This window comes from Saccoglossus kowalevskii, chromosome 21 (genome assembly GCF_978046115.1).
Source record: "Saccoglossus kowalevskii chromosome 21, keSacKowa6.1, whole genome shotgun sequence".
Lineage (NCBI taxonomy): Eukaryota > Metazoa > Hemichordata > Enteropneusta > Harrimaniidae > Saccoglossus > Saccoglossus kowalevskii.
This window is the reverse complement of record NC_140661.1, coordinates 14590112-14603613: the sequence shown is the minus strand read 5'-3', so window position 1 is coordinate 14603613 and position 13502 is coordinate 14590112.

Genomic DNA, 13502 nt, shown 5'->3' with positions numbered 1-13502 from the left:
AAGTATGCACTCAGACAGTACGCCGTCGCATCGCATGAGTTTCGTATTTATTATCTATAGAACGTCACATTATAATGTAACCAGACTGACCACGCCGAATTTGACTTCCGCAAAAGGTCACAAAACAAGTTTTGAACATATGTATCAAATGTTATTTCAACACAAATGCATACCATATACAATTGTAATGGCAGCGATGCCATAGACTACTTACTATAAAACATTATATGAACGGATATACTTTTTTTAGTTGCTGGGACTACGAAACACGACAGCCCAGGTAATAATAAACTAAATAACCCTGAATTCTGAATTCGTATATTGTTAAACAATCTGCTTCACATAAAATGACTTTGAATTCTTCTTATATTCAACTTCTATGTTGACACAGACAATCAATGGATGTCATATTGTCAAAATAATCATTGATTAGCCTACCTTAATAGCCTAAACTAAATAATCCTGAATTTTGAGTTCGTATATTGTTAAACAATCTGCTTCACATAAAATGACTTTGAATTCTTCTCATATTCAACTTCTATGTTGACACAGACAATCAATGGATGTCATATTGTCAAAATAATCATTGAATTAGCCTACCTTATTAGCCTAAACTAAATAATCCTGAATTTTGAGTTCGTATATTGTTAAACAATCTGCTTCACATAAAATGACTTTGAATTCTTCTTATATTCAACTTCTATGTTGACACAGACAATCAATGGATGTCATATTGTCAAAATAATCATTGAATTAGCCTACCTTATTAGCCTAAACTAAATAATCCTGAATTTTGAGTTCGTATATTGTTAAACAATCTGCTTCACATAAAATGACTTTGAATTCTTCTTATATTTAACTTCTATGTTGACACAGACAATCAATGGATGTCATATTGTCAAAATAATCATTGAATTAGCCTACCTTATTAGCCTAAACTAAATAATCCTGAATTTTGAGTTCGTATATTGTTAAACAATCTGTTTCACATAAAATGACTTTGAATTCTTCTCATATTCAACTTCTATGTTGACACAGACAATCAATGGATGTCATATTGTCAAAATAATCATTGATTAGCCTACCTTAATAGCCTAAACTAAATAATCCTGAATTTTGAGTTCGTATATTGTTAAACAATCTGCTTCACATAAAATGACTTTGAATTCTTCTTATATTCAACTTCTATGTTGACACAGACAATCAATGGATGTCATATTGTCAAAATAATCATTGATTAGCCTACCGAGGAACATACTTACATATTCATTATATTTAGAAGAAGAACACTAAAAAGTAATGACAAATTCTACTACCAAAAAGAAAAACATTGTTGTGTGAACTCGTACAACTATCTTGGAATCATTTTTAAATCAAATGGAAGATTCACTGAGACTAGAGACAACTTGGCAGATAAAGCTATCAAAGTAATGTATGTGCTAAAAAGTCATTGCCAATTGAAAACTGATTGCCAAACATAAATTTATCTTTTTAATACATGTATTAAACCAATGCTTTTTTATGGATCTAAAATTTGGGGGGATGGAAAATATAAGTAATAATAAATGGGAAAATATTACTAGGTATTAACAAATACACAGCAAATAATGCATCTCGGGGATGAAATAGGAAAATTCACCTTGATAATCGATGTTAAAATAAACATGATAAAATTTTGGTCACGATTATTAAATATGCCACTAAATAATTATGCAAAAGTAGCATTAAATGACCAGACAGTGTCAACATTACAATGGGATTACTGAGTGAAAAATATTGTAAAAGACATACACAACCCTACAACATCTCCACTATCATAGCAAAACATGAAAAAAAGTCTCCTACTGGAGAGGCAATATGACAAATGATAAAACAAAACTTAGAATATACCTTAAATTTAAAATTCAGAACAAGTAATCACAATTTAGCCATTGAAAAAAGGAAGACACTCCCATCCAAAAATACCATCAGAAAAGAGAATTTGTCGACATTGTTCATTGCATGACATGGAAGATTATATACACTTCTTTTTGGTATGCCAAAAAATACCAAAAATATCGAAAAGAAACTTTTTCCAATATCAAATTCCTAAAAGAAACAATCACTAATTTGCAGAAATTCATTTATTTAATGAAAAGTACTGACAAAAATACAATTAAGCTGTTAGGTGTTTTTATTCGCAATTCTTTCATTTAAAAAATGAGCATTCCTTTGATTTGTAATACTGGCTTTCTCTCCTTTATTATTACATTCATTTTAGATACATATTGCTATTAACCGACTGTGATCTTTTCCAATATCGAGCGATAATAATCTGATACAATAATAGTCTGATATTATAAAAACTTGTTCACATCTAATGGCTTTGATTCTTTCTGGTATATTCTCATACTTACCTTTTCAAGTAAATACAAACATACAATGAATGCCCAGACTAATAAACTGACACTTTGGTCAACCAAAAGATATTAATCTGAATAATCAATAAATTCTAAATGAGTCTACCTTTAGGAATACTGTTTCACATCTGATGGTGATTTCCTTCTCGACATATTCACCTTCGCGTAGACTGTTAAATTGGCATATATCCAATTGAGGGACAATAATCTGGATGATTATTGAATTCTGACATACTCCACTTTCTCATTGTGCTCACAGTCTACTATCTGTCACAAGCGGTTGCTATGGAATCTATGGTTTGCTGCCAACAATATTCAAATTGTTAATTTGGTTGGCCATGTTGCTATGTGAAATGACCCTATGTTGCTATGTGAAATGACCCTATGTTGCTATGTGAAATGACCCTATGTTGCTATGTGAAATGACCCTATGTTGCTATGTGAAATGACCCTATGTTGCTATGTGAAATGACCCTATGTTGCTATGTGAAATGACCCTATGTTGCTATGTGAAATGACCCTATGTTGCTATGTGAAATGACCCTATGTTGCTATGTGAAATGACCCTATGTTGCTATGTGAAATGACCCTATGTTGCTATGTGAAATGACCCTATGTTGCTATGTGAAATGACCCCGTGATAATGATTGCATTGTTCAAACCATAGCATGTATTATTGGTATAATATATTATTTTGATCATAAATCTTGCGTTTAATAACCTAATATGTGACAACATATTTACCATGTCCCAGCTAGTATCAATGAGAATATTATAACCAGTCGGATATACACTAAGTCATGTGATGTTGCAGTTTATAACATGTGCAGTTAACCACAAGATAATTTCATAATTACTGGTTATTGAGCCTTTTGCGGCTGAAGTCAATTTATGCCATATTATTTTTACTCACTGATTCCCCAAAGTATTGATCAAGACCTTTAGCCAATGTGAAATTGCATTGTATATCCACTTGGCAAAAAAATTATCCAAACAATGAAAGACACATAGACACATAGAAAATAGGAAAACTTTAGCAACATCATTCTGGTTGGACAAATTATTGCCTTCTTAAGGTTAATATAGTGTAAACAAATATAGTAATACACATGTCGATTTATGATTGGTTCTCTGCTTCGGGTGACAATATCAGTATACACTTTCATTATTTGGGCAGGATAGGCTAGTTCAGAAGTTGGGCACGAATTTGTTCACTGTATCCAACATCAAATTACTAGTATTTTAAGCAGTTTAGTCACTATCTAACATTAGATTATAATATTGGGAAGTTTAGTTATTATTTAGACTGGGTAATCATTCTCTTCAGAACCAAACAAGATGTGTAGTTCACTCATTGTGTCCACTGTAACGTTCTTGTCTATTGCCATCGAATAGATGAATCAATCAATAGAATGGAAATAGGGTTAGTAAATGAATGACTTATAAATGTTAATTAATCAAATGATTAATTTCGTGTGAATTAATGAATAAATTCATTTATGAATAGTTGGGGGTATAAATAAATATTTTGCGTGTTTGTGATTTTCAATTTGCATATAGTTATCTAAAAGTGACCAAATTTGTGTCGTTTTATAACAATTATAATGTGACTTGTAGTTCACCCCTTTTTAAGATCAATAACTTGTATTGTATTTAAATCATTGGTGCATTGTCACTTATCGATATTCAGAACAGGTGTGTCTTAATAACTAATTTAATTCTAGCCAATTTCATTGTTTTATTTGATAATTCTTTTTTGGAATGAGTTTTTAGAATATTTCGCGTTGACGCAGATTTAATTTAATAATTATAGTAATTTCGCGTCGGACGAAAATTTAAAAAAGGAATTGAAAAATTGCCATACAACATACTGTCACATACTCCCATAATTGTATTTCAAAGTACAGTAAATTATTAATAAATTCCACGACTATCATATCCAGGTAGTTCCGTTTTTAATACTTGATAGTTAACATTGTTTCTGTAAAAACAATCTTGGCTTTGGGACATGTTCTGCTTCTATTCAAATGCTGACCAGTCATGTTTTAGATTGCTTGCATAATCAAAACTACCTCTCATCCAATCATATTCGTGCATTTACAGGTGTGACAAACTGGTGAAATATAATTAAGGAATAACAACCCCCGAGGAAAGTTACACCACGGCATTTCGACCTGTTTTAACGACATATACACACGAGCGAAAATGTATTTAGTATTTTACATCCGTTACATACGTTGCGTGGGACCATATTAAACGTCCAATGACGTAATTGGTTAAAAATAACATCGTCTTGCAACACGTAACGTAATATCTATTTATATGCCGTGTATGTTTATTATAGTGTTTTTTGTGGTAACCACACAGACCCCGGGTCTGCCCACACATGGCTTATATTCACATTCACGTGGTACATTCACGTGGTAAACACTACCTTGACTCACAGTCCCTCTTTTGAGGGACTGTGCTTGACTGATACATATTTTAAATTATTTAAACTAGTAAAAGTAACAGACTGAATGTGTTTAAACATATAAACATATCACTGTCTTTACGCTTCATCGTTATTGATCAATGGTTACAGCGATCTATCCAATTAAACTCGTCATATAGTGTGCAGTTTAACAGGAAGTGAGTTTCGTCTTCAACTTCACTCATAATATGAAAAACCTGAGTCCTGAGTCAAAGGCAGAATAAAAGAAAAGTGACAAATATGAGCGTTGGGGGCATGAAAGCTTCATAATGACATACAATATTTAAACGATACATATGTCCGTCGTTTTGCCTTTTGAACTTTTAAACTCGGAGAATAATTTACATTGAGTGAGTTCATAGATCCATGGCCAGAAATATATGTCTTCTCTCTTTCAAATTTCTAAAATATACCATAATTCTGATGACCAGTTTTGACGACATCACAGAAAAATATTTAGCTTTATAAAACTGTTAAAACCTATATTGCCTTAATATTTGAATTAATTGATAATTGCACCTAGTGCTCATTTCCAGATTTTGTTACGAAATCTGTAGTTATTTGGTTATCGAGATGTGAGTACAGTAAAACGCCCAAATATAGGTATGAGTGTGCGTATTAAACACTGCTTTCGCCTTTCGTTCTCATTTTGTTTTGATAATAAACTTAATTTTTCAGTTTAAATTAGCTGATTTGCGTCTAACATATACTTCATGTCAGTTCATTTTCAGTGATTATAGCGATATCATCAGCATAGAGCAGTTCCTACACATCTTTTCATCAACCAATTTTACCCGATTGACAGCAAGTTCGTTCACAAGTTAGCAAACGATAGATGGGTTATCTCCCAGATGAACCAAAACTTTTTTTGAAAACTACGATGTATAATTTTGGGCTATGCGAACACTAGCTGAGGTAGACTGACTGATCAATCAACACAGACACACAATCATTTTTTATATGAAGACATATCTGTCTAAAAGATCACAAGTCATGCTGTTTTAAATTCAACAAATGTTACAGATCTTCACTGGGACCCCCCCCCCGCCCCTCTTCCAGGTTTCAGGAAAAATAAAACAATACTAACTTTGAAAATGGTCCGTTGTAAACAAATCTGCTTTCTAATTTTATGTTCTTGAGAATGAATGCTCCGGAGAGTTTTTCCATTTAGTAAAACCAAAATGACATACGTACAATAATTACATAGAATCTCAATAATACCATGATTATTCTGACCTCAGTCTATTATCAATTTTAACACTTTTGCATTTTGTGCATATCCCACGACACATTCTCAGTATTTCATAGCTTATTTGCATTCATATTCGACTTTACATAAATTATGAAGTGGTAAATATTTTTCGAAAAAATGTTAAACATACAATGTAAATAACGGCGGCCATTTTGTAAGTTTTAGAACCTTTTCATCATAGTTGTTCCAATCGTAGTTTTGCGTGGTTTCTGATTTGGTTACGTGTTATACAGTGACTGTTAGTCGCGCCCTCTTGTGACTGTGACGTAGCGTAGATTGCTGAAAGCAATATCGCCCAACAGAAGCGATCATATGACTCACTCGGTTGAAACAGAAAAAAAAGTAATGTCATTATGTGTAACCATTTCTAAACTTTGTATTTTTCAGGAGAACTCAAGAACCAAACCTGACGCTGCGGAAATTGTGTATTTGCATCTAACCAAGACAAGATAATTATCCAACATTATTCTTCACTTAAACGACAATGGCGAGCAAAATAGCGAACGCATTTAAGAGCGCCCTCATTCTGTGCATGTTCTTCACTGTCTACCACATGCTATACCTCGAAGGGAAAGTCAGCTTGATCAAATTTCGACATTTTAAACTACTTATTCCGTTCTTTGGGCTGGATTCCCTGCCTGTTGTTAACGAGATCTGGCCTTCCTTCAACGGCACCCTTAAACCCCATGACCATGACGTGGTTCCAAACATCGCACATTTCATCTGGTTTACTTGTCACCCGTTCGACTTCATCAATCTCTTAAGTATTGTCAGTGTGCACAGATATATGAAACCAGACAAGATATTCTTTCACACGGATTGCGAGCCGGTAGGACGATGGTGGGAAGAAGTAAAAACAATCCCCACGCTTGTAGTAAAACACCGCCATGCACCGACGAAGGTATTCGGTTTGGATATAAACCCAAAATGGCCTGAACACCAAGCCGATGTGTCTCGACTCGAAGTGCTCTTAGAACACGGCGGTGCATATTTCGATCTCGACGTTCTCATCTTTGATTCATTGGACAAATTGCGGAGATACGACTACGTAGCCACCACAGAAAATCGCATGAAATTAAACACAGGGATAATTTTGGCTTCGAAATCTTCCACTTTTCTGGCACACTTCTATGAAACATACAAATATTATGACGTAAGCTGTTACGATTGTAACTCTATTTTGGGTCATAATGAGTTAGCCCGTAAATACCAAGGCGATTTGCACATTGAAACGGACTCATTCATACAGACGGGGATTAAGACGTGGATACAGTATTTCCATATGAAGGCATCTTGGGAAGGTTTTCTGGGTTTTCACATTTGGGACGGCGAATGGATGATTATCAACAGCTACACGCCCGATGACATACAACATCTGGATAATCCATTCGGGGAGATGTGTCGGCACATTTACTACGGAAATACCACGCTGATACCAGTAACCGAGAACGAACCAACTGAAGATCTGCCACAGCCTGCACCGACGCCTTGGTATATTGAGCTGAAGTACCGCAAGGACATTATACCGTATTCCGAATAAGCCGGACAGGTCAGAGCGCTGTAGACCTGAGGCTGATTTTAATATTAATGTCATTTTCGTTGTAACAGTCCTGATAGTATAGTTTAAATTTCAGTGATGTTGGTAGAAAGATTTGACTTGATTTATCATGAATTACAAACGTTGCGTCTGCGGCGCTTGGAAAAAAAGTATTCTTTTGTTCAAATAATGAACTCAGCAGTATGTTACGCAGTAATGAATCAAAGTGCATTATTTCACTGATATTTCGTCGTGGTTGCTATAATACTATTCTTTGCGAATGACTATGTTAAATTTTGTAGAAAACGCTTAATTTTTGAATCATAAACCTAAATTTTGTATTTTGCCCATTTTCCGACCCAAAATGAACGCTAAATATAGTTCAGCGCTACACGGGATCGCAGAGTCAACATTACCATGTACACAAGTTCGGGTTCCTCGATTTTCATTTGCTTTTTGTAATTTATTTGATGGAACCTCTCACTCGTCAAAATATTAAGAATTGGTAGTGCTTTCAAAATGTCCACATTTATGATCAGAAAACACAACATTAAAGGGCGGTGGTCGTCGCACCACGCATGCACGAGACATGGGACTCATATGAACGATTTTGACTGTTACGCACTGGCAGACCAACGAGTACAAACTGAGACGTTGCCAAGCTATAACTAGATAATTTCTTTTGATGATTGGAAAGTATCGAAGGAGTCACCGGCGGTAATTAGTGAATGTTGCACAATGTTTATGAACACAAATGTCGCACATGCGCGGCGCGATGACCACCGCCCTTAAATAATAATGCGTATTCAAACGTTCTCTAAATGTGCAATTGCGCGATTGTGTGTGCGATCAACTGTGAATGGGGTTGGTTACCAGGGGTTACATGTCCGTCCATCGGGTTACTAATTTGCATGTTTCTTATTGAAATTTTGCGATGACATGCTATTCCGATTTTGGCCAGTAATTGTAAATCGTATTGCATAATAAACCTGTGTCGTAAGGCGAGCTCAATGAAGCTAGTTTGTCCTAAACTAGACACAGAGACGTATGACCACTAGGTTTATAAGCGATCTTGGTATAAGACGAAAGAAATTGATCATATTAAAAAATATTAATCACTTCGTGAATCACGGAACATTGTCGTTCGGCCTGGTACCGATTTCGTTATTTTTACAAACATGTAGTTCTAAATAAATAAATACACATCTACTAAAGTACTTATGATTTCATTGCAGTATTATGTAATATGGGTATATTTTGTAACAATTACGCATGCGTCTGTGTAACCATGGCGATACAAACAGTACATTTTTTTTACTTTAGTTGTATTGAAATTTTGCACGATATTTGGTTCGATTGTTTTATGTAACGATTACGTGGAACAAACAAACATATCTAAATTAAGTAGTACGGTTGTGTTTCGTGTTTACATCATCATGGCTAACGTTGTTTGAATTCACCTTTAATGTTGTCAGGTTGAATCCAACATAAAAACAGATAGTATCCTTAACTGTTCAATTGCAGATAATATGATTACATTCATTCCTTCAAATTATTATTGTAACAACTTTATTGGTATTTGCGTAACTCATTATTTCATTTAGCTATTATACGTTCAGCTGCTACAATAATAAGTTTTTACGTTCTGGTCACGGTAAATCTTTGTATCAAATCTTTGTCACCACAGAACGCAGCGAACGCTCGGATAAGTTCGATTGTGTAAACGGCAGAGAAACGATGAAGATCTACGTTGTATTCAAAAGGGCACGCTTTGCAAATGAGCAATGACACCAGAAAAACAACCGTCACGAACAACACAGTTCTGCGTCAGACCAGGGAGCTGTAATGAGACTCAGTACAGCTCCCTGGTCAGACTTACTCATTAGAATTTCGGGATTTTTTTAATAATCTCGCAATTCGCGTGACCTCTTAGAGATTTTCATCGTTGTCATATAAGTTGCATATCCTCATCTTATAAATATTTGATTATGTGGGAAAATGTGAAAAATTTTGTTTTTAATTACTCTTAGATATTGATAATTGAATCTTAGTATGGCATGATACCTACTTCTGCAAAGGTGTGTATTTTTACGCTTTTGGCCGGCAATGATTCGGCATATACACGTTTAGTTGTCACTCGTATAACTCTTAAGATGGGTGGACAAACTGAGTGTCGTTAAATTTACAACATTGTTTATCATTTATGTAGATGGAAATTTCATAGGTATTACCGAATATACGCACGTTTGTGTATCTTTGATCCAACTGTCTGTAATACGCCCGGACTTGAGCAGGCCAAATGTATATGGCCCATGAAGGTCCGGTTTATTGATGTTGGATTTAGTGATTGACTAACCCTGTATTTCAAGCATTTGGACTTTTATGTGGTTTTCAATAAAGAAGATAGAGCTTAAATACAATGTATTCCGTGTTTATGTGTTCAGTGAAATTTACGAAAACATTCAGACTACTTTTCCAAATTGTCAAATCAATAATTCTATTTCCATACAACTGTTACAAACACCTTCATAGCCTACTTTTCCCACAATTTGAAAGTGTTTTTCCAGTCATCGTTAAAGTAAATTTACAAATAAATTTTCACGAATGCATATCCGGCAAACTCATTTTTTAGTTTCTGTTTATCCTTCTCTCCTCAGGTAAGCTGCCATCATTATACCTTGGAAAGTTAAGATCACTTTATCTGCCACGAAGCATTTTTAAACCACACTTTATTTCCATAATCTTTTCCCCTTGTCTGGTCTCAGAACGTGCTGTCATCTGGATACTAATATTTCCATTCTCAGGCTGCACACAGAATGCTCAGAAAGGAGCATTCGGCTTTGCGTATTCAAACGTTCTCTAAATGTGCAATTGCGCGATTGTGTGTGCGATCAACTGTGAATGGGGTTGGTTACCAGGGGTTACATGTCCGTCCATCGGGTTACTAATTTGCATGTTTCTTATTGAAATTTTGCGATGACATGCTATTCCGATTTTGGCCAGTAATTGTAAATCGTATTGCATAATAAACCTGTGTCGTAAGGCGAGCTCAATGAAGCTAGTTTGTCCTAAACTAGACACAGAGACGTATGACCACTAGGTTTATAAGCGATCTTGGTATAAGACGAAAGAAATTGATCATATTAAAAAATATTAATCACTTCGTGAATCACGGAACATTGTCGTTCGGCCTGGTACCGATTTCGTTATTTTTACAAACATGTAGTTCTAAATAAATAAATACACATCTACTAAAGTACTTATGATTTCATTGCAGTATTATGTAATATGGGTATATTTTGTAACAATTACGCATGCGTCTGTGTAACCATGGCGATACAAACAGTACATTTTTTTTACTTTAGTTGTATTGAAATTTTGCACGATATTTGGTTCGATTGTTTTATGTAACGATTACGTGGAACAAACAAACATATCTAAATTAAGTAGTACGGTTGTGTTTCGTGTTTACATCATCATGGCTAACGTTGTTTGAATTCACCTTTAATGTTGTCAGGTTGAATCCAACATAAAAACAGATAGTATCCTTAACTGTTCAATTGCAGATAATATGATTACATTCATTCCTTCAAATTATTATTGTAACAACTTTATTGGTATTTGCGTAACTCATTATTTCATTTAGCTATTATACGTTCAGCTGCTACAATAATAAGTTTTTACGTTCTGGTCACGGTAAATCTTTGTATCAAATCTTTGTCACCACAGAACGCAGCGAACGCTCGGATAAGTTCGATTGTGTAAACGGCAGAGAAACGATGAAGATCTACGTTGTATTCAAAAGGGCACGCTTTGCAAATGAGCAATGACACCAGAAAAACAACCGTCACGAACAACACAGTTCTGCGTCAGACCAGGGAGCTGTAATGAGACTCAGTACAGCTCCCTGGTCAGACTTACTCATTAGAATTTCGGGATTTTTTTAATAATCTCGCAATTCGCGTGACCTCTTAGAGATTTTCATCGTTGTCATATAAGTTGCATATCCTCATCTTATAAATATTTGATTATGTGGGAAAATGTGAAAAATTTTGTTTTTAATTACTCTTAGATATTGATAATTGAATCTTAGTATGGCATGATACCTACTTCTGCAAAGGTGTGTATTTTTACGCTTTTGGCCGGCAATGATTCGGCATATACACGTTTAGTTGTCACTCGTATAACTCTTAAGATGGGTGGACAAACTGAGTGTCGTTAAATTTACAACATTGTTTATCATTTATGTAGATGGAAATTTCATAGGTATTACCGAATATACGCACGTTTGTGTATCTTTGATCCAACTGTCTGTAATACGCCCGGACTTGAGCAGGCCAAATGTATATGGCCCATGAAGGTCCGGTTTATTGATGTTGGATTTAGTGATTGACTAACCCTGTATTTCAAGCATTTGGACTTTTATGTGGTTTTCAATAAAGAAGATAGAGCTTAAATACAATGTATTCCGTGTTTATGTGTTCAGTGAAATTTACGAAAACATTCAGACTACTTTTCCAAATTGTCAAATCAATAATTCTATTTCCATACAACTGTTACAAACACCTTCATAGCCTACTTTTCCCACAATTTGAAAGTGTTTTTCCAGTCATCGTTAAAGTAAATTTACAAATAAATTTTCACGAATGCATATCCGGCAAACTCATTTTTTAGTTTCTGTTTATCCTTCTCTCCTCAGGTAAGCTGCCATCATTATACCTTGGAAAGTTAAGATCACTTTATCTGCCACGAAGCATTTTTAAACCACACTTTATTTCCATAATCTTTTCCCCTTGTCTGGTCTCAGAACGTGCTGTCATCTGGATACTAATATTTCCATTCTCAGGCTGCACACAGAATGCTCAGAAAGGAGCATTCGGCTTTCGTAACTGATAAAACAGCTGACAACGCGCGAGGGAAAACATACCACTGTCATCCATTTTTTGAAAACGTTGGGGCAGTTGATACACAGCTGGGTAGGGAGGTGCCCCCCCGAGTGTGACCATTTTTATACCTAGATAGTGGCAAAATCTATACCCATGTTTATACCAAAGTACCATTTCTGTCATCACTGTTATTTCTGATACATTTGGTTTCCTTGAATTCGTTTATAGACATTAGGATTTTATTTATTGCTCTGCTCAATCTTCTTTCACAATTGATAAATTTGGACATTACTACTGGTTACCCAAGAAACCATGTGCCTCTGACGCACGTCTAGAATACGATTTAGTTTTCTCCATGCACCTAGACAAAATATCAATGTGCAATCTGGTGACATCACAGGGCATGTACAAAGCAAGGCTCAAGTAACCAAGCTTTTAAGTACTGCACTATAAAATTTCACACAACTATTCGAATGGAGTGGTGGATTGCCAGAGGTACACCAACATTGTATACTGCAGCATGCCACCACAAATGGCCAAATTAAATGGGGATTGCAGCCAATGTAGTAAATACTTTGGGCATGCCAGTATTTCAAACAGAATACCCAAAATGCTGATTTGGGAGCACTATTTTAGTAAAGATACATTTTTGAAATGGATTGATATTGAAGGGAATTTGTAACTGGGGCAAATACCAAACAAGCAGCCTCTCGGCTGAGATAGCACATTTCAATTACAGAACAGAAGATATCATTAGAAAATGAACAATATGTATAGTATCAAAGCAATGGAACTTGCCGTTTTCAACAAGAATTCAAAAATATCATTTTTCACCCATAAATGATTATGGTTTAACAATAAGTTGAAAATATCACTTTTTACCAAAAATGATAAAAATATTCATCAAAATTAGAGAATTGAAGATATCATGAAAGCGGAGCTAAAAAGCCAAGTG